The sequence below is a fragment of the Argentina silus genome, assembly GCF_951799395.1.
Source record: "Argentina silus genome assembly, chromosome: 4".
Lineage (NCBI taxonomy): Eukaryota > Metazoa > Chordata > Actinopteri > Argentiniformes > Argentinidae > Argentina > Argentina silus.
The window spans coordinates 10278658-10301288 of NC_139658.1; the positions used below are offsets into that span (position 1 = coordinate 10278658).

The 22631-nt window shown below is 44.6% G+C and overlaps 1 protein-coding gene across 1 annotated transcript in view; it reads right to left on the bottom strand.

Moving 5' to 3' along the window:
• cntn2 (contactin 2) overlaps window positions 1-8267 on the bottom strand; it is a 35413-nt gene extending 27146 nt beyond the window's left edge. Inside the window, exon 1 of the mRNA XM_083667961.1 lies at window positions 8177-8267. The gene's annotated coding sequence lies outside the window, so the exon portion shown is untranslated. The remainder of the gene's footprint in view (window positions 1-8176) is intronic.
• Window positions 8268-22631: the final 14364 nt, after the last annotated feature.

Here is a 22631-nt window from a genome sequence, read left to right on the forward strand (position 1 = left end):
TGGAACGCCTTGACCTCTGAACTCCGGATGCACCCCTCTGACCTCTCACCCCTGATATGAATGTCCCATTGGAAGGACATCACACCCAGCAAAAGGGCTTTTCACAAAATGCCAACAGATGCTTTGTGAATTATATCTGACCCACGGGCATTGGGCCACAGTGTATGTGCTGCTCGGGGTGAGATGAGTTCACAGTATGACCTCTGTAAGACATAAACGTAAATCAATCCGCTTATTTGAGGACATTGACCACAATGAGTGAATAGTGTCTGTTATTATCGGTTTAGGTTTTAAGTCTAATACTAGTTGTTTTTCAATGGCAGGACTGAAGTGTGCCTCTTCTCCTCTTTTTAAATGGTTTATTCTCATTTCTCACCATGCTCACACAAGATGTTTCACTGCTCTTTGTGACCTACAGATTGTAAACTTGTCCGTAGTCCTGCTAAGTGGATTGGAAGTGGCCATGTATTGGTATTTTGAAAGACACTTAAAACAAAAATGCAAGCAAAGGCAGAGAGGCACTTACTGTGACGCAACCCTGCAGTCCACAGAATTGTAATACAACATAATCATTGTCAGATTATGTCTAGGTACCATTGTCTTCACAGGTGTCGTCATCGTAGCACAATGCCGCTTCGCCTGAACTACCTGTCTTACAAATCGTGGAAAGATTGTTGATTTTTTAAGGATTTTCCACATCCGCAGAAATATAGTGCCATCAGAAAATCAATCCAACAACCCATTGCTTTCAGTGGCATTACAACCTACTTTATAAACTCTCAATTAAAACCGTTTAATAGTACCGGCTTTAATAGTAACTAGCTACCTTTGGAGATACTTATATGCACTGTTTTGTATACACAGGAGTATGATAAGCACCCGTTTCGTTTCGTATGAAATGTGACTGGCTATACCTGCTGGCTAGCTAACCACAGTATCTACAGTATGCTAGTTTTCGTTCTCATTGCTAAACGTAATAAATACTGGACACTCAACTTTAAAACTCCTTTGCTAATCATACAATCATGTTATTAAACAATTTGCCGGAAAGAAGCTTGAAAATCACTTATGGATATATTGTTTTGTTCAATAGTCACAACTGGTTTGAGGCTGAAAGGTTTGTCTGTCCCATTGTAACCATGGTAATGTTTATTTTAGCCAGGCTTCTTTTTATCCTTCCCATAACTGCTTGCGAGTTATCCGACAGATCAGTGTGGATGGAGTCGTGCTATCAAATTCAAATTCATCCCGTTTTAACATGACTCATATAAAACGTGATGAACATTGCCAGAAGGTGATAAACAGAAGATGACCACTGGAATATGCATCATCTTAGCTGCAATTTCTAGGCTGGACATACTCTGGACAATGAACAAATGGAAAGTAAAAAAAAAAAGTTGATCAAGATTTCAGAAAGCAATTTCAAACTTTGTGATCTCTCTAACCCTCGTATGCCCAGCAGGGCCTCAGATAAGGCTGAAATTGAGACATGTTTGCTTCAGCCTACTTACCCCCCCCTTCTCCTCCCTGAGGCCCCCAGCTCTCCTGAGACCCTACCCAGACATAGTGACCTCCGGACCGGTAGAGCCATCAGCGCCACTGGGGTCCCAATGGAAATCCATCCTTCACAATATTGGGCCTTCTCTCCCTCCCTCATCTGACAATCTCACAAAACCAATCAAGGGAGATAGAGGGACGGGAGGGGTTGAGGGACATTAAAAAAGAGTGTGTGACAGAGAGAGAGAGAGAGAGAGAGAGGGAGAGAAAAGAGAGATGGACAATGAGGGAAGAACGAAAGAGAGTGGGAGAATCGATGTGGTTGGCAAAGGGTGAGAGATACCTTGGTGTCTCCAGCCAACCAGAACTAGCATCACACTCTCTCTCTCACACTCTGTCTAACACCCCCCCCCCCCCCCCCCCACACACACACACACACACTCACAGAGTGGCGGAGTGTGGAAAATACACAGGAAATGTGTTGGCTTAAGACTTGCACTCTGAATAACCTGGCAGTGGGTCGGAGGTGTTACATGTGTGGTGGCTGAGCTGGAAATGTTTTGCAAAAGAAAAAATGTGGCGGTAGAGTGGCCACTGTGTTCGAATTGTTCTGCATCTGCCACAAGAATGAGAGCAAGATGTATTGTGGATGGCTGGATGGACGGACAGACAGACGGACAGATAGGTACAGCAGATAGATACAGCAGGTGGATCCACTGACATGATCTACAGATCAACAGACTGATAGAGTTAGTTATCTCCCAAGATAGCAACAGTTTGTTCCCAATCCCAACTCCTATGTTGTATCACAACCAGGCATCTCCAGCTGTGTACAGTGCAAAGCAAAGCCCTAGTTCTCTCCACAAGGCAAAGCCCTAGCTCTCACCGACAGACAGACATGAGAGGAGAAGCTGCTGCTTTGAGATACTGTAATGGAGGTCTGATTGAAGTGAGCTGATGATAAGTGGTTTGTTATGGCTATCAGAAGTGTGAACTTTGTTAGAAGACAAGATCCTTTTGAAGAACAGAGCTCTCTGCACAGCAAAGAAGGGCCAGGATTTAGACATCAGTCCTTGAGGTGGAAGTCAAGCAGGCTCAGAGAGAAAGGGAAACGTAATGAAGGGTATCAGAGGGAAGAGAGGAAGCAGAAGAGTGTTGAAATTATTGGCAAACTCAAAAAAGGCTGCACAGAATGTTCTGGATGGCAGATTGATCACCAGGCACACTGGAAATAAGATTCTATTTAATAGTGGCTTGTTATCCAAAAAAGTGTTCCTGAAGATTTGTCATCGGAAGCCTCCACAAATTATGATGGCCATGGATCATAATCGCGAGGGAAGCGTGAGGATTTATTTTCCTCCTGGAAGTGTTTTGTCTTACACCTAGATATTGCTTAGGAAAGGTGCAACCCTTAGACCTTAATTTAGTACCATCTTCTTCAGAGACAAGTGAATATTTTGGGCGAATATAGCTTCAAAAAGTTGAGTATTATTCAAGGCTTTCTTTGGGTTTTTAGGAAAACTCCAGTTGGATTCTCCGAGGCCAAAACCACATAATCCAATGAAAAATGATTTCCACAGGGGACCCTCCCTCCCCCAAAAAGCATTCTGCTGTCACAGAAGCCTTCTCTAAAAACTGATGAAAGATTCATGAAGCTGTATAAATCTAGCTCTCTGCTATTTGCAGGACATTCCGACATGAAAATCCCAACAGCTCCCGAAATGGCATCCAGCTGATTGATTTTGACACTTTCAAAGTTGAAAATTCAGATATCGCCTTTGAACAATGAGTTTCCAAGTCGGAAATGTTTAACTTTCCTAGTTCCAAGTAGCACATGAACGCATGAGTAGCCAGATTGGGAATTAAGCCTGGACCTTACTCTTGTGACAAGCTCCATGGGATTTTGAATGACATCTACTGTAAGAGTCAGGACCTGGGTTCAACATCTCATTTGCTGCATGTGAGGATGAAGCCAATTGCCAGTGTGTGTGTGGATTTTGTCACTTGTCGGTGTGTGGATCTACTCTATTTTCTGTATGAATGTTGCCTGTTGTCTTAATGCCTGTTATTGGAGATGATTGCCTGTGTGAATGCGTCCTGTTGGCTCTGTAGACTCCCTACTCTGCTGTGTGAACGTGGCCTGCTGCCGAGCTCCTTCAGTGTGGGTGGATATATTTACATACATTATTTTAATAAATGATTCCAGGTCAGACAGCTCCAGCGCTGGGCGAGACAGTGATTGGACCATTAAGTGTGTGAGACACTGTAGCACAGCCTGTACAAACAATACTGTATCCTCATAAATGTGTCTCAAAAATGTGTGTGTGTTGTGTGTGTGTATGTGTGTGTGTGTGTGTGTGTGTGTGCTTGCGTGTGTAGATGCACAGACAAATATAATTTGTTCTCTCTCACTCCCTTTCCCTCTTCATATCGCTCTTCCTTTCCTTCTTATTACATATATCTCTGTATGTGACATTTCTTATCTGTCTTTCTCTCTCTCCTCTCACCCCACTCTCAATTTCATGTTACTTGTATCCCCCTGTGGTTGTTAGCCTGTCATGACTCTGTGTTAGCTGGCTAGCGCTGCCCCGCTATTATCAATGGTTAGCTGGCTAACACTGCTCTAACATTATCAGTCTTCTGGCTTTCTAAAGCTGCCTCAGTATTATCAATGGGTAAGCTGGCTAACGCTGCCCAGGTATTATCAGTGGGATTGCTGGCTGGTGCTGCCATTACCAATGATAGTTTCCTAGCACTGCCTAAGTACTATCAAAGGGTTAGCTGACTGGCGTTGCCCTAACATTATCAGTCTGGTGGCTTCTTAGTGCAGCCCCAGTATTAGCAGTCTGCTGCATGTTCTCCTATAGCGCCTCACTGAGTTTTAATTTGCACTTTGGCTGCTGCTGGTCTTCTATCTGCTGCCTTGACAGTCCCCTGACTCCAAGACCCTTCCAGCGAGCCCTCTTTCCCTCTCTCTCTCTCTCTCTCTCTCTCTCTCTCTCACACACACACACACACACACACACACACACACACACACACACACACATACTCATGCTGTCAGAGGTACACGCATACACATTAATTAATGTGCATTTACACTCTCTGTCTCACACACACACACACACACACACACACACACTGAGACACACACTCACTGAAACGCACACACACACACACACTCACACTGAAACGCGCACACACACACACACACTCACTCACTCACTCACACACACACACACACACACACACACACAGACACACACACACACACACACACACACACACACACACACACACACACACACACACACACACACACTCACACACACAATATGTCTCTCTCTCTTTCTATCTCTCCCACTCATTTCCCCATTTGCAGAATGCAGTGCTTTACAAGGCTAATTCCTCAGGACGTGTCTAGAGTCCTTTGGCTGGTCCAGATCAGATCAGAGCTCAGACAGGTCACATCCAATCAACCGGGGTCATGCCTCTCAGCTCGACTCCATCGCCTCATCGCTTAGTTCAGAAACAAGTGTCAGAGGACGGCCCCACAGCCAACTATTAGTCACGCACGTTATCACAGAGAGTCTCTCTGATCTTTTTTTGTGCAAGTGTGCGTGTGTGCGTGTGCGTGTGCGTGTGTGCGTGTGTGTGCGTGCGTGCGTGCGTGTGTGTGTATGTGTGCGTGTGGGAAGAGGGAGGGGTGGGTTAGCGTGTGTCTGGGTGTGAGTGTGTGTAGAGGACTGGATATCAGTGGGTATCAGGAGTGATAATGACTGGGACGGTGTGTCCTGGTCCCCTGCTGTGGGTTAAGGAGTTGAATTTTAAGAGATGAGTATTCAGGGCAATGAAACCACTGAATGGAGAGATGCTGAGAGAGAGAGAGGGAGAGAGAGAGAAAATAGGTAAAATGGATCCAAGCAAAAACCAGCCTAGTCAACACTGTAACACATCAAACCATAGATGACTACATGTCCACCCCACATGAACATGTACAGTATACAGTAGTTCTTCGCTTTATATTTTTGATTATATACATAAACAAAATATGGTAAAATTTTTTGGAAAATATAGTTTATATTGTAATCTCCATCTTACATCCTATCAAAGAGAAGCATTGTACCATGTGCAGTCATCACTGGATAGACTAGGCCTGCTGTTACATTGGCATAGTCCCCTTATCTGGGAGGTTCCCGTACAGAACAAAGCATTCCTAGCCATTCTATGTGCTCTATATCTACATCTCAATCTGACACATTCCACCAGCTCAGCAGTCTACGCCACGACACTGAGTAAAAGAATAAAACATCTCTGGTGGAAGGATTGACCCCTGTGGTCTCCCCCTCTTTAGAACATAAGGACTCTTTGAACACGGCTGTCACGGGGAGACACAGCTAGCCCTCAGTGGACGACTAGCCAAGGGAGTGGGTAATGGAGGGTTAGTGTTCCAATCTGGTGCTAATCATAGCATGCTATTAACCATGCCTAGGGTCAGTTCAATTTCAGACAGTGAATTCAGATTCGAATGTAAGATTGATTCAGCTTTATCTTTTGTATTTTGTCCAATTCGTCTTACAATTTAAAAACATGTTTGATCACAAGAAATCACTGAAAAACCCTCATTGATAATAAAGAGAGATTTTAGAATTTTTGAACAGTCAGTGTATCTTCTGAATTGACTGAATTGAAATAGAATACATTTCCACCCGATTGTGAGTTTCCAGGGAAGCCAATCTTGACAGGTTTAAAAAGAGAATCATTATGCATTCAAATGTCGCACAGGAGCTAGACAAAAAACAACAACCGTGAAACAAGTGAATATTGTATCTGCTCACAGTTTGCCTCCCAAAGCTTGATCTTATTTTGAGCCAGTATTACAGCACATAACCTTGTCAGGTTTGGCATGGCAGGAATGCACAGCAAAGGAGACAAGCAGGCATTTACATCAACAGAGAAACCAAACCGAAATAAGTCTCACTTATTCATTCATACTGTTCTATCTCAACTAATTGGCTAACTATTGCTTCCCTTAATACCACAATACCACCCTATCACAGTGTGGTGGAAAATCCCAGAATGATGTGACAGAAAGTTCAGTGATAGCCTTTCTAAGAAATCACTGATGTTAATTCCTGCTTATCAAATAGGATCCAGATGTTGGCTAATAGTTATCCAGATGTTGTTATTAGGAAGAAATTACTTACTAAATTATTAGTAAGAAAAACAAATCATAATGATGTCGAAACGATGATGTTCTGATCCAATTCTTATAAGCCAATGAGTTTTGGGCCAAAGGGTGGATGTTGTACACATGTTTAAAAAGAATTGTATCAAAAGAAATTATACAGCATTTTTCTCCTATATATAAGGGACAGACGTGATAATGACTTTTTGTAATACCTCTGCAGAGACCCCAGTTTGTTTGTGCAAATATTATTATCTGCATTAATAAAACTGAATAATCCTTTGAATAACTCTCCTCATTTGTCTGCTTCCACTCTACCACAACAGACTGCCAATTATGGCTCTGAGAGTGATAGATCCATCTCTTACGACTGTGTAGAACCTTCTCTCTTCTTTCCCAGCAGGTATCACATTAACGCTAGCCAGGGTACATACATGTTTCTGCATTCAATAATTCTACATAGATGTCTGGCTAAACAAGACCACAACAACGTGGCTGAAGCAGGAGGAACAGACAATTCTCATTCTAAACTATTTCATACAGCACTGAAAATATTATGACAGAGCCTACTTATGAATTGAGTTTGTTTTCATTATTATTATGTATTCACTTTTTCCTAATGGGACACAGTTCAACACCTTTATCCACTAATTGTAGCTCATAGTCATTCTAACAGGAGCATCTGCTACATAAATACATTTGCAATATCATAAGAATGGTAGGCTATAGTTCTGCCAAAATCCTGGACAGGCTATGGGTTAAGGGCGGAACAATACAATGGCACTATGTTCTTCTGCATATTACGTTTGTCTAAAGCATAGGCCTATCTTTAATGCATGTATTGTTCACTCAATAAGCAATACGAAATACGCATACATATCGACAGCAAAAGTATGCTTCGGATTTCGGCTGTACTGTATAGGCTACCCTATCTCCCTGGTTGCTCCCTCTCCCTCCCCGGGCTGTGTCGGCTACTCCACTATCAAGCACCTGTGTGTGCTCACCCACCCGCGGCATCAACCGCGCGACTCTTGCACCACCAACAGTGCCCCACGCACCTGCCCGGCGAGCAGAAATCATCAGCGCTGCTCGGAGGAGGTGAAGCGCCCCGGGAGCAGCCATGGAGCGATGTCACAACAAAGCGATACGCTACCTGCAACGGATCGTGCATGTAACGGATCCAAAACATAAGCTACAGTTGTACCGTTTGTGCTTCCAATCCGTGGGAGGATAGTGAGGGAAAATGTATAATTTAATCATTGAGATGTCCTGAACAAGCTGTGGACCGTGCCAGACATTCTATTCAAGTGCAACTCTATCCCACGCGCATGTTATTGCGTCTATAATAATAACGGGAAACGTGGACCCCTTTCATGGAAAGGTAAACACAACCTCTAACGGCCCCAACCGTTACACTTGCTATAGTCATACAGAGCAGAACACAGACTGTTTGGACGTGATAATCCAAGACGGACATGAGTGTTTGCTTACCTAAATCAGCAGTAGAAAGCGAGTGTTTCTCCTCCCTCACGGAAAGATGATGTGTGTTGACTCCCGGCAGAAAGGGATGCGTAGACGGCTGATCATGCGCAAGAAACAGACTGATGCTCTCCGCTCAGAACGCCCTATAATAAAGGAGACCACACGGGATTTTCAGATAATAGAAGCGTCTCTAGCCTCATCTAACATATTTGGTTGTTGTCCCTCCCTCTCGCTCGCCCTCTCTCTCTCTCTCTCTCTCTCTCTCTCTCTCTCTCTCTCTCTCTCTCTCTCTCTCTCTCTCTCTCTCTCTCTTCTTTCTCTCTCTCTCCCTACTCGCTCGCTGTTTCCTGTCTCCCCCCTTCTGCGCTATGCAATTTAGTCAAGCCGCAGCTCCTGTCGCATTCGGATGTGCCCTACGATTCAGCACAAGAAAGGCTAGCCTGCCTCTCTCTCTCTCTCTCTCTCTCCCCCCCCTCTCTCTCTTCAAATCTTTTATTTTCCTCTCCCACTGCCTTACCCCTTGCCTTACAGCCCACTTTCTTCTTCCTGACATCACTCCTTCTCTCACCTCTGCTTCTTTCAATTAATTGGTGAACAAACAAAACAGCAGCAGCTCTCCTTTTGTTGTTGATTGCCTCCCCTACACGGTGCATTTTAGAATAGGAGCATCGGTGGTCCCCCCCCCCCCCCCTCTTTCCCCCTCTCCCTCTGCTTCTCCAAACGGGTGGGCTGCACACACCCCTCCCCCACACCACCTCCCCTTCACACCTCACTAATGAACATCTCATGCCACAATACACACACAATCTCATCATGGAGCGGGGAAGCGGAGCTCTCTCCTTAATGACGCCTTTGACGATGTTACACCCTCCACGCACCTGAGCTCCTAGACTAGATTGGGCCCATAAGACAAAACACACACACACACACACACACACACACACACACACACACACACACACACACACACAGGGAGAAAGAGGGAGAGAGAAAGAGAGAGAGAGAGAGGGAGAGAGAGAGAGGGAGAGAGAGAGAGAATGAGTTATGAACCAGGGTCACTAAGTAGTCTACATGCAATGCTAATTAGACATGCAAGGTTAGATTAGAGAGCTATGGCAAAACATAGGGATTATGTTTATGACTTGACATAACAAACCTAGATCAGTGGCAATTACTTACATACCACTGCACAAACATAATATGTTGACATGGGGTACTGAGTCTTTAGGACTATTTAGCTAATTAGAAACGTAGCCCTCAGTCGTAGCCCTCAGTTGCATCTAAATAGAAAGTAGTAGAAATCCATGTTTGTTCAGCAAAGTGTGGGCCTGCACAATGTGTGTATGAAAACATATCCAAATAATGACTTCCTCTTAAACCTCCTCCAGACTAAACTGGTGAATGTGTTTCTAAATGTTGTAGACCATAGTAATGCCAAACACAGCATGGGAAATGACTCAAACTAATTCAGTTTGCCGACTCAGGGAGTGAATCTACAATATCAAATAGAGTAGGCCTTATTCCAAGCAATTGAATCTCATAGAGTTGTCAGTGTGTGGCTGCATTACAATGAGACTCCAGTTGAGAGAGTAAGCGAGTGAGAGAGAAAGAGAGAAAGAGAGAGAGAGAGACAGATAAATTGCTTAGTAAGAGTGTCCATACTGTGTGGGTCCCTTTGGTGGGGCAGCTATGTTGTGTGAGGGACATTTCATTTTGGGATCTTATGCACCAATAGCATTCTTGGATGGGATTTCACTGGTTTATGCACACTGACATTTGCAGCCATATCTGCCTATAGGTATCCAGTACAGTACAGTATATTTCATTTAATCTCCTAAACATCTCTCTCTCTGTGTCTCTGTGTCTGTCTGTCTATCTATCTGTGTCTGTCTGTCTGTCTATACCCATAGGGACACGGGCAGATTAATAATCCATAACAAATCCACACCACACAACGAAGAACACAGAGAGCACAATATTATATTATTCATCTGGTGGCTGTTATTTTGAACATTGAACTGAAAAGGAAAGAAGTATCCTCACTCTTGCTTTCAAATATTCCCCAATGTGTTTAAACCCTCCTAAACCATCTGTCTTTATCTGTTTTGTATTTAGCTATGGGAGACAAGATTAAATGAGCAGCCAGCCAATGTCAAGTACCATGCATGTTTGTGGTAAAAAGGGTTTAAAATTAAATTTGGCCAGGTTCCGGGATGTTTCGCCTTCCCTATCGTCCCCATCTTCCACCATTCCCCATCTCTTTTTACATTAGCGAAGATGCGCTCATTTTTCAGACCCAATACCCCTGTGCCTCTCTCCTCACCCCTTCCCCATCTTTCAATCAGTCTTGAGAGCTTTGGTAGCTTGGCCCAAAACCCATACCCCCCCCCCCCGCCATTCTTCACCCCCTCCCCGCCTATGCTTCAACTTGGCCCAAAGCTCCTCACCCTCTCTCTCAACCCACACCCATCTCATTTACCCCCCCCCCCCCCCCCCCCCCTCCCACACACACACACACACACACTCCTTCCTCAGAGTCTGAGTCTTGAGAGCCTGTATGGTCCTAAAACGCCCCTCCCCTCTCCTCTCCCTTCAACCTCAACTCCTTGGAGACCGTCCGCCCTTGGTCCTTTTAACATCATGGTCCTCACCCCCCCCCCCCCCCCCGTATCTCTGCCGGTCCCTGCTGTCATATTCATTTTCATTTGGACTCGGAGTGAGCCAGGCGGCACTCCACAAATCACCTCCAGCCTGTCACATGTCAGACTCGGGGGTGGGGTGTGTGTGTGTCAGGGTGGGGTGTGTGTGTGTCGGGGTGGGGGTGGGGTGGGGGGTTTGACATTAGTCTGGCAGTTATGATGGGTGAGACAGGGTGACATGATACAGTAGCCTCCTTATTAAGAGTGACTTGCAGAGAGACTGAATTAATTGTGCACAATGCCTAATGAAGTCTTGTATTGACCAAAAACATGTCATAATGTTTTCAGTGGAAATACCAGTGTAATGAAGGCCTCTGTTTTTGGCCTCATACACTGTAAGTCAGTCATGTTTGTAAACATTATCATGTAGTTCCTTGAAAGCCACCGGTAGCTGTTCATTTTTCCGCTACGCTGCAATGCATTTTCTACACCTCCTGTGACACATCTCCATGGATCTCTCACCTGTCACTCCAAACACATAAGGGCACAGTCTTTTAGAGGGATATGTTTTCATTGGGAACGCATGTCACCGTGACAAGCTATTTTCTTGTCCACTTCACTTGATTGAATAATTCCAGTCCCTGGATGCCACCAGGTACCAACTCCGCACTTTTTTATGCCTTGATCATGGAAAAGATGGATATTTGTCCCTGGTTATAGTGGAGTTTGGTTTGTGAAGTGGTCGTACAGTATAATAACATTTTGGTGCAATTCTCAATGTCCTACACCTAAATTTAGCAAATTCTGTAGGACAGCCATATTGGATTTTAGAACAACCTGCATATCAGTTCCACCCATTCGATGGCTGCGTCTCAATCGGGAAGGATGCTGTCTTTTAAAGCAGCGTTTGAATGCAGGAAGTTAAAATCTTCATTTTTCAGAAGTACCTTCTGATACATGATGCCTGCTAAGGTACCTTCATTCAGTTATTTACATTTATGGCATTTAACAGACGCCTTTATCCAAAGCGACTTACAACAAATACATTTGTTTAAGTAAGTGAATCATCTATCCAACAGTCATCATAAGATAAAGTAATCAATGCTCAGACCAGAGGCTATAGGCAGTCACAATGCTAGAAGAAGGATTTTTTTCTTTGATTGCTGAAGGCACCATATCCTGCATCCTTGGAAGGATAGTGACTTTGGGGACAGAGAGGCAGCAGGCAGCTGCCTTGGTATTGAGACACAGCCTATGTCTATGTGTAGAATGACTGTCCCTCCTCTGTGTATTGATACGCTGAGTGTCATCATCATTCACGGACTGCAGTGCATGAACTCTATGAGTCAGCCTACTGATAGACCCACCCTGACTCCAGGCTCACTCTGATCTCCCCCAAGGCAGAGGCCATCTGTTGCTATGAGAGGATCAATAGTTGTGATTTCTAATGATGTCTAAAAGCCCAGTGAAACCAGAGAGGTCTCTTAGCCCAGGGCTAGGCTGTCATACAGAAGGTTATCACTCAAAGTGACGACCCACACACACAAACGCGAGCGCGCACGCACGCACACAAAAACACACACACCCGCACACACACTGAGAGGATCATCTTCAAACTGACTAATGTTTCCCCTCAATTTACCACTGTCTCAACTAACCACTGTCCCAACATTACTGCATAGGCTAATGTGATGCTATACTATACCTCCAATGTGATCCTATACCACCCTGTCACGGTCCCAGCCTAGCATTGTCTCAACTAACCACTGTCCCAAACTCACATTGTCTCAACTAACCACTGTCCCAGCCTAGCATTGTCTCAACTAACCACTGTCCCAAACTAGCATTGTCCTACCTACAGTAACTACTGTCATACTCCCTCTGGGACCATATATACTGAAATGTATGCACTCACTGCAATGTACGTCGCTTTGGATAAAAGTGTCAGCTAAATGGCATATTATATATTATTATTATATGTTATATTATATTATACTACAACTAAGTACTAAACATACTCTTGTCTCTCCTGGACCTCAAATCACCTGCGCTGTCCTCGCCCTCGCCTCAGCTATTCAACAACAACAACCTGACAATACAATCACTCAAAAAACTCTAACTCTAACCCTCCCCACCACACTCCACTCACTGACCCCACCACACTCCACTCACTGACCAGGACACCCTGACCTCTCCAAGCCAGAGATATCGATGCACACTGGGCCAGGAGAAGAGACCAATCTAGCCTCGGTTGCTTTACAAACTCCCTCATAGCTGTACCGCTAGATTGCTAGCAAGAACTCCACCTGTGAGAGATCAGGGTTTTCATCATAGAACTGCAGTAAGGCCTGTTGGCCTGTCTGCGAAATTGGAAAAAGAAAACATGTCATTTTCGCTCCAGGACAAAGATGGAGGCAGAGAAATTGGGTAGAGACCAGGGAAAGAAAAGTAAAATCTGGTGGAAACTACCACAGCGTTGAGTAAAAAAAAAAAAAGAAATATGTTAGGTATTGGAAGAATGGGTTTGGTTATTTTCAATGTCTATTTGCCTACCTGTATCTGTAACACACACGTCAACGTGCACACACGCATGCATGTGCGCAGTCATGCACACACACACACACACACCCGCGCGTGCACACACACCCGCGCATGCACACGCGCACGTGCACACACACACACACACACACACACACACACACACACACACACACACACACACACACACACACCTAGAGAGTGTTCCTGGTACCTGAAACTGGATCCAGCAATAAACCTCCCCTCCCTGCCTCTGCCCTCCCTCATCCCCCAGCCATACTCCATCCTTCAGTAGAGAGACAATCCATTTTTCAATCTATCTTTCATTCTTTTTTCCTTTCTTTCTTTCTTTCTTTCTTTCCTTATGCATGTATGTATGTGTGTCTATCGATCTCATTCTTTCTTTCTTCTTTCTTTCTTGCTGTCTTTCTTCTTCTCCCTCCTCTGTCATCGTCGAGAGTCAATTAACATTTCCATGAGAGGGGCCGACAGAGAACCAGGACACGGACTGACTGCAGCTCCAAGGTCCTCAACCTCTCTCCACCTCAGGGGAACCACGTCTGTCTGAGCGATGTCACTCCCTTCTACCTGCAGACGGGCACACCTGGCTGGGTAGGTGGCAGTGGTGGAGGTGTGGAGGATGTGTGGAGGATGGGGGCGGGGAGGCGGGGGGGGGACATGTCTCCAGAGGGCCAGATGTCAGGCTTCTAGCGTTGGGCATCATCGTATTTGTCCTCCCCCGCTGGGTCTGGTGTCTACTAGATGAGAGATGAAACACTGATGACAAATCGGCCTGTCAGCATCATTAAGGATCAGAGCCATAGTCCCTGGGTAAGCAGACACAAAAACAAATACAGAACAGTGAACGTATACAGCATTCCATTGGGTCATTGTTGGAGTGAGATCAGCTGGAGATGTACATTAGTACATTGACTCTTAGAACTACTTATTAATACATATTCACAATCACAGGACCTACAGTATGTGTCTACAGTATGACAGTGAATCCCTCATTCAAACCTTCTTTCAATTGGGGGGGTGGGGTGGGGGGGGGGGGATCAGAGAGTCACTCTCAGCATCTTTATCTTTAGAAACTGTCCAAGCAGTCAGCCTGATAATAGAATCCCCCGCAGTGGGAGTTAGGGACGGGCACGCTGGCACTGCCAACGAGTGCCATCTGCCTACGAGGCATATGGTGGCATCGCACCGGGGAGCTTTGTCTGCGTGTGTGTGTGTGTAGTATGTGTGTGTGTGTGTGTGTGTGTGCGTGCGTTTGCATGTGAGAGAGGGGGTGTCAGAGGCACATGATGGGTGTCATCAAGTCAGCATACACCTGTGCCAAGCCAGGCGGAAAGACAAACAATAACACCTCAGCTCCCCGCTGCGTGGGCTGTCTTTCTCACTTAAGCCTATTGTAGCTATGTATGTACACACACACACACACACACACACACACACACACACACACACAGAGACACGCGTGCACGCACGCACGCACACAGACACGCACGCACGCACGCAAAACAAAACACTAACACTAACACACACACACACACACACACACAAAACACTAACACACACACATACACACACACACACACACACACACACACACACACAAAACACAAGGCCATGTGAGCCCAGGCTGTCCTTCAGACTTAAACACCTCATCTTGTGTCAAGACATCTTGTGTCAAGAAAACTCTCAATGTATTTCTTTCAATTGCACATTTTATTTCAGCTATAAAATGGTGAGTCAAGCCCATAGAGATACAAAGGTAAATCAGAAAGTATTGTTCTATGGAGTTGAAGAGTGTGAGCGTGTGCCTGCATCATTAGGATTTTAGTTCATTCTTTATCAATAAAACTAGCTCTTGAATTCCTGACACAACACAGTGTGCGTCATTCTCTGGCCTTTCAATTGTTACGTGTTCTGAATGCACTGCACTTCAGAGGCTGTTAGGAACTTTTAATCTTACTTTAAACAAAGTATTTCTTACAGACTGAAGGAGGCCTTCATACTTTACTGTATATAAGCCCTTCATAAGACTGTTCCTGTTGCATTGCCAAAATCTGTCAAAAAATATACATATATATATTTTTTTACATTTGATTAGAAATTATTTGTGAAACATCTATGTCGGCCTTATAACGGGTTTATGAAGGCTCAATAAATTCACTTAATTGAAAGTGTGACTGTACTGTTGTATCCACCACTAAAATAATCAGAGTTAAAGTTTTAATGTAATATTGAGGAGGCCATCTTTGTCCACTGATCAATGCTCTTATTGATCCTCTCCACTGACGACTGAGACCTTGATCGTTCACAGTGACATGTACAGATGGCCTCCAGCGGAACTCGACCCTGATTAATACTTCCATGCAGCCCTGTCAATCAAATATGGTGATTAAATTATGACAGGATGAGAGGGGTAGCTGTCGCGAAACAACCCACAACAGATGAGGCTCCCCTATACTTCCCCATCTTAAACACTAACCCAAATCCCCCACCACCCCTGTCTTATCTCAGAGTGGATGGGTCCCAAGGGATTGGACCCATTAAACTCCATTATCTGGATAGAGAGACTATGAGGGAACAGTACCATTGATCCGTCAAAGTAGGCAGGAAGGGGGATGACGGATCACTGAGATGCAGACGATGACATCGCTTTGTTTGCTGAACAGGCGTATTCTGTGTCCCGGTGGCCGCAAGCCAACGCCTACACAGTGACTTCCTACATGAAAACAAAAAGATACCAAAAACATGTTAATTCTCTCTCTCTTTCTCTTTCTCTTCCTCTCAAACACACACACACACACACACACACACGCACACACACACACACACACACACACACACACACACACACACACACACACACAGCCTCCAAGGTTGCCCCTTCCTTGCTCTCACTCGGTAGTATACATTCTGTGGAACCTCTCAGTTCTTCAAGAGAGAAATGAAAGGGCCTCTCCTCCCTGAACGGTTCATCACTTGGAGCTCTGGGGGATGAAATAGAAGTGCCGACGGGTCTTCCTTGGAGGAGAAGAAGAAGAAGAAGAAGAAGAAGAAGAAGAAGAAGAAAAGAAGAGTGAGGCGGTGAGGTGGCTACAAAGTCAAACGCGATTGGGGGGTCTGATACGCACATGAAAAAGAGAGAGCCATCCCCGTGACGATAATCAAGGCGGCAGATCTTTTTTAAGGAGAGAGGAGGTTTCTTTTGAACTTTGACAGCAGGGCTTTACAGAGTAATGGCGGACTGTAATGAATATATCAGCGACATCACAGGCTTTTCGCAGTGGGTCTTGATGGAGAGGTTGTATGGGCTTAGGAGGGGGAAGATCTGGGAGAGTTAACAGAGTTGGAGAGTGGAGAAGAGAGAGAGAGAGAGAGAGAGAGAGAGAGAGATATCACGTATAGGGACGTGTGCAGGAGAGAGTGAGTCATTATAAATTGATATGTTCTTTGTGCTTTGGCAATGTATGCCAATAAAGCTTCTTGAATTGAATTGAGAGAGAAAAACAGAGCAAGAGAGAGATGCACAGAGAGAGAACGAGAGCAAGAAAGGCAGAGAGAACGAGAAAGAGGAAAAAAGAGAGTTCAAGAAACAACTTGGGGGAGAGAATTTGCAGCTGTTCCACAAAAAAGGTACATTCCTCCAGACGACAGATGCTACACTTAGATCCAGTACTGCTGACCACAAGTGAAGTAAATCCATGGTTCAGAAACGTAACAATAACTCACTCAAAGACAGGCCAAAGGAGCAATGGAAGACTGGATGATGAAACCAGTCAAAGTCAAGAATCAATGAGGAGAGGCCTCCATAGGAATTAAAGGAGGAAACCAATAGGGCTGCCACGATCAATCAGTTGTTTACCGTCCAATAAGCCTTGCTTATTCACTCATTACGGGACTGACTGACCCTAACAACACTAACAACCCTATAATCTTGTTAGCCTCTTGACCTGGGAAATATGCACTCTCCCTAAGGAGTCAAGCATCCTCTCCATGTTTCGCTCCTCACTGACAATGGGAAGAACGCTAACTTGATTTAGACATGCAGCTTTTGTATAGACCACTTTCACTACCTATCTTCCGCTGTAGATTGAAGACCCATCTTTTCAGGCTACATCTTAACTGTCCCTCCTAAAGACCTCTTCATCCCCACTAGCAAGTGTTATTTTCTCTCCTGAAAATACATTTAAAAAAATCCAATCGCCCTGGTCCGAGCATAGATTACTTTTTCTTATGATGACTGATGGATAGATGATTCTCTCACTTAGACAAATGTATTTGTGGGTAAGTCTAGAAGTCAAGAATAAAGGCGTCTGCTAAATGCCAGAAATGTAAATGTAAATCTTCCATAGACACACTGTAATGCATCGTTTTTGGTTTGAGTTTGAATGATGCTTGTGAACCTCAAGTCAGCAGTTTATCGTAGCAAAACCACAAGAGTTTCTTTCCAGCCTCCATGCCTCAAGAATTGCTATTAGGGTTTTGGTGCCAGTTATGTTATGAACGGCATGGCAAAATAAGCATAGCCGGCAGGCAAATACAAATCATTCTGTTAATGCAGCTTAATCAGTCTAAGTGAAGCTGCCATAATATTTGTTTGGACTCCATTCTGCAATCACCGTGGCATGAAATATGTATTCGGCACTGAAAGCAAAACACAATTCTCGCTTTAAAAAACAAGCGTACAATGTTTACATTTCAAGATTCTAAGAGATAATCTGATCATTTCAAATCCTCAAATCTGATGATGTCACTGCTAGGTAATCCTATACCCAAATAGTAGGAACCAGATTTCAGGAGTCAATCAACGTCTTTTCAGAAACTTCAGACTATAGAATTGTGTTTACATGAATCTACAGAAGTCAAAGTGATACAAAACAACTAAGAAGGTGAGCAGTCAGCCTGCTTTTGATCCACTGGCCCAGACACAACCCAAAGTGACAGCAGATGTAATGAAATGCATATTGTGAATGATTAATAAAGATCACTTTAAAGGGTCCCCCCCTAATTAATAAAAGATGTGCTTGTTTTAACCCCCCTTGCCCCATCCTTTCCCCCTCTCTCCCCCATCTCTCTCTCAGTCTCCACCACTAAGACAGGGGTACGGTATTCCCAATGGGGGACCCTGTCTGTTTTCGACAGAGTCTGTCCAAGGATAGCTGGCGCTAGCCATGCGGCACAGTGTTGGGGCTGGGGGGGGGGGAGGGGGAGGGGGGAGGAATGAGGGGGAGGATGGGGGGAAGAAAGAGGGTGTGTGTGCGTTTGTGTGTGTGTGTGTGTGGGGGGGGGGGGGGGGTTGGGGGTGGGGGGTTCCTGTCTGTCATATGAGCTAATGACTGTCCGCCGGCATCTGCCCAGTGTGTACACAAGCACCTCATTAAAGAGCTACTCTGCTGAGACCCAGAGGATAGGAAGAGAGGGAGGTAGGGAGGTAGGGAGGGAGGGAGGGAGAGAGAGGTTATATAGAAGTAACAGTAAACACAAATGACAGCGATGTCAAATAAGATACATTTCACATCGTTAGGTGTTATAGTTTTGTTTAATTGTTTTATTGTTCAACGATTCTTCCTCATGGATCTTTATTGTGTTGTTTTTGCTGTTAATGTTATCATCATTTTCTTTTTATTTCCTTCACTTATCAAGCCAGAGTGGCTTGAATTAACTTGAAAGGAAGAGAAGTAGACAGAGGGAGAGAGAGAGGGAGGGAGAGGGCGGGGCAGATGGAGAACAGGATTAGGGAGGAGAAGGATGGATGGATTGAGGGAACAGATGGATAATGGAGAGGAGGAACAAGCGGACAGAGAGGTGGATGAGCACAAAGAACCTAAATGTAACAAAAGGTGAAGAAAATGAAAAAGATGTAGGGATGAGAGGAAAAGAGAGGAATAAAAACAGAAAGTGTGGAAAGAGATGGATTGCGATAAATGGACATGGGAAAGGTGATGCAAGGAAGAGTGATGATAATTCTGGAGTAGAGTGCTTTCAAGTGCTTTCAAATGATACGTTAAAAACGTTGCCAACCCAATGATTTTCAATGAAAGCAATGTATTGGTGAAAGGGGTAGGTTGCATTAAATTTACAACACTCAATATTCAATATTTAACTAAAACTATCCTCCTAGTTTGGACTAGAGGTCCAACAACCAATATGAGCCTCTGCATTTCTCTCACCTTAGTCACTGCCCTCCACTCCACCACAACCCCATCAAACACACAGCCACACATTGATGTTTTATGCATTTTGATTTTAGTGCATCAATTCTCTCTCTCTTCTCTCACAGTAAGGGGTATCCATGGGTGTCCTCCAAAACCTCATACACAAAGGTCAAAGGATAGAATACTCTCTTCTTTCTCTCTTCTGTTTCATTTTCTAATCTCTTCATCTCTTTCACTCTGTTCCACTCATTCTGTTATCTTGGTTTTGTTCTGTCACTCTTCTCTGTCTGTTTCTGTTTGTTTCCGTTTCTCTGCGTGGCTGTCTCCCTCTCTCCGTCTGTCTATCCGTCTCCCTCTCTGTCTGTTCTGTCACTCTCTCTGTCTGTTTCTATCTGGCAGTTTCTCCCTCTCTTTATCTGTCTACCCATCTCCCTCTCTGTCTGTTCTGTCACTCTCTCCGCTTGTCTATCTGTCTCCTTCTCTGTCTGTTTCTGTCCGTCTTCCTGTCTGTCCGTCCCTGTCTGTCTGTCTCTCTCCATCTTTCTCTCTGGGGGTCTCCCTCCAATCTTCCCTGTCTCAATAAGGTAGCTGACTGGCCTGTCTCACTGTTAGCTGTCTGAGGTAGCTGACTGGCCTGTCTCACTGTTAGCGGTCTGAGGTAGCTGACTGGCCTGTCTCACTGTTAGCGGTCTGAGGTAGCTGACTGGCCTGTCTCACTGTTAGCTGTCTGAGGTAGCTGACTGGCCTGTCTCACTGTTAGCTGTCTGAGGTAGCTGACTGGCCTGTCTCACTGTTAGCGGTCTGAGGTAGCTGACTGGCCTGTCTCACTGTTAGCGGTCTGAGGTAGCTGACTGGCCTGTCTCCCGTCTCTCTCTCTCTCTCTCTCTCTCTCTCTCCCCGTCTCTTGTCTGACGCTTTAAGTGACATAAATTATTCAAGCCTGACGGATAGAGGCTGTGGCTTAGTGGCTTTTAAGCTCTACCATGGAGTCGCACAACGTAAAAAACAGCCCTCTCCCCACCCCACCACCCCATGACAAATGAACAATAATGGCATTACACACCGCACTGCCCGACAGTTTATTATTCCCTCACTGACTAATGAACAACTTGTGACAAATAACACAGATTAATTGGTAAAACGTGGAGGGATACATTTATAACAATGAAGGAGCTACACAATGTCCCTAGCTTCGCTAATTACATTTTACAACAGTGGATTAAGTGGCTGGGTCGAGAAGGGTCTGGAAGGTAGACAAAAGAGTCTCAATGGAGAAGACACGAGCGCTTTGCAGATGTCTGTTGACTGACAGAGAGAGATTGGACCCAGGGATAATAAGACAGACAGACAGACAGATGGATGGATGGACAGAAACACTTGCATGGATGGACAGGCAGGTAATCTGGAGAAAGAAAAGCTAGAAAGAAAGAAAGAAAGAAAGAAAGAAAGAGAGAGAGAGAAAGAAAGATAACAGATAGGGAGTATGCCATACAGGCCATTGATGTAGCCTATGCTCTTGATAAAGATATTTGATCTCAATGATGCTAACCTGGATCAATAAACCCAGGTTTCAAGTCAGAATTTTTTTCAAGTCAGATTTGTGTTGTTTGTTTTATTTTATTTTACTAGGTAAATCTCTACTGGTGTCTTATCACCATTTAGACTCCAACCAGGAGAAGAGCTGCAATGGAGAGGAGAGAAGTTGACTGAGACAATTGGAAACTGGAGACAATCAGAGGCAGAGCCAGAGCCATTATGGAAGTATAGGATTTCTCCTGATAAAACACATGATGTCTAATCCTCGTGACATCATCTTCACCACACTCCTAGCCATGACCGTGACTAAAAATCCATACCCTATCTCTGTGAAGAGTTCTCTCTTCTCTGTGTGTGTGTGTGTGTGTGTGTGTGTGTGTGTGTGTGTGTGTGTGTGTGTGTGTGTGTGTGTGCGTGCGTGTGTCATAGAGAGTCTGCTGTTCCCTATCATAGAGAGACAACACATCATTACTGCTCCACACAACCCAGGTCTCTTCCTAGGGACTGTCACATATAGACAAATAGAATGCTAAGTCATGCACTGCACAAGCAGGGAAAACTAACTCTCACAAAAGCTAATTCTCGACCGATACTTGATATATTGCTTCAAGGTTATTCAAAACCATGCTTCAACTCCCCACAATAAAGCCTAATATACAGCACATATTGAAAAAGTTGAGATACTCTATATGAACGCAAACACAATGTTCTTCAAAGTGTCTTCTGAACACGCACTCTCTGAGCCTGACTTTCTCAAAGACTTTCTCAGTTCCCAACTCAAGAGCAGGGGAAGAATCCTTATGAATTTCTCTACCCACTCCAGACATGCATGGCTCCACATCTTAAAGACCAGATCATGTATTTTCTCCCCACTCGAAACTCCCTTGAGTTCTACATTCATTATAATGACCCCATGGCTCTTATAAACCACTGTTTTAGAGGCTTGCTGAGCATGTACAATGCACCGGACGTGTGCTTTGATAAGTGTTGTGATAATCAATGGGATTGATTGGGGCTCTGAAACCCCATTAAATCTACTGTACAGTTTGTACTAAAGGTTAGAATGACCCACCAAGGACAGTTAACTACCTAGCTACCGCAGGAGTCAAAGTCCACTTTGCATGGGGACAGCTCTGGGGATCGATGCATCATACTAGCCACGCGTACGGAGAGACAGAGCGATAAATCATGTTGTCTAAAAAGGCTTTGTGGGTTTTCAACATGTCGTTTATCTTTTTATAGACTATAGCAAAGTGGAGAGGTTGAAGTACCTTGTCTGGCTGAGCACAATAGGAGGGAGACAATAGCTCCTCTATGACTTCATTCTCCATTGTAAATTAATTTAACACAACAATATCGGACCATGTGGCCCCAATCACTTTAAATATGCTCCTCGGCGTGCGAAACAAATGCACACCAGGCGAGTGCATTTGCAAAATGAACATGTCAAGATGTCCCAGACATAAATAACATTTCCTGAGGAGCAGGACAGGGACCGGGGGGATGGGGGGGTGGTGGTGGTGGGCAGTGACCTCCACTCATACCCTTGGAATAGGATAAGGTGTAGTCTTAAACAGATTC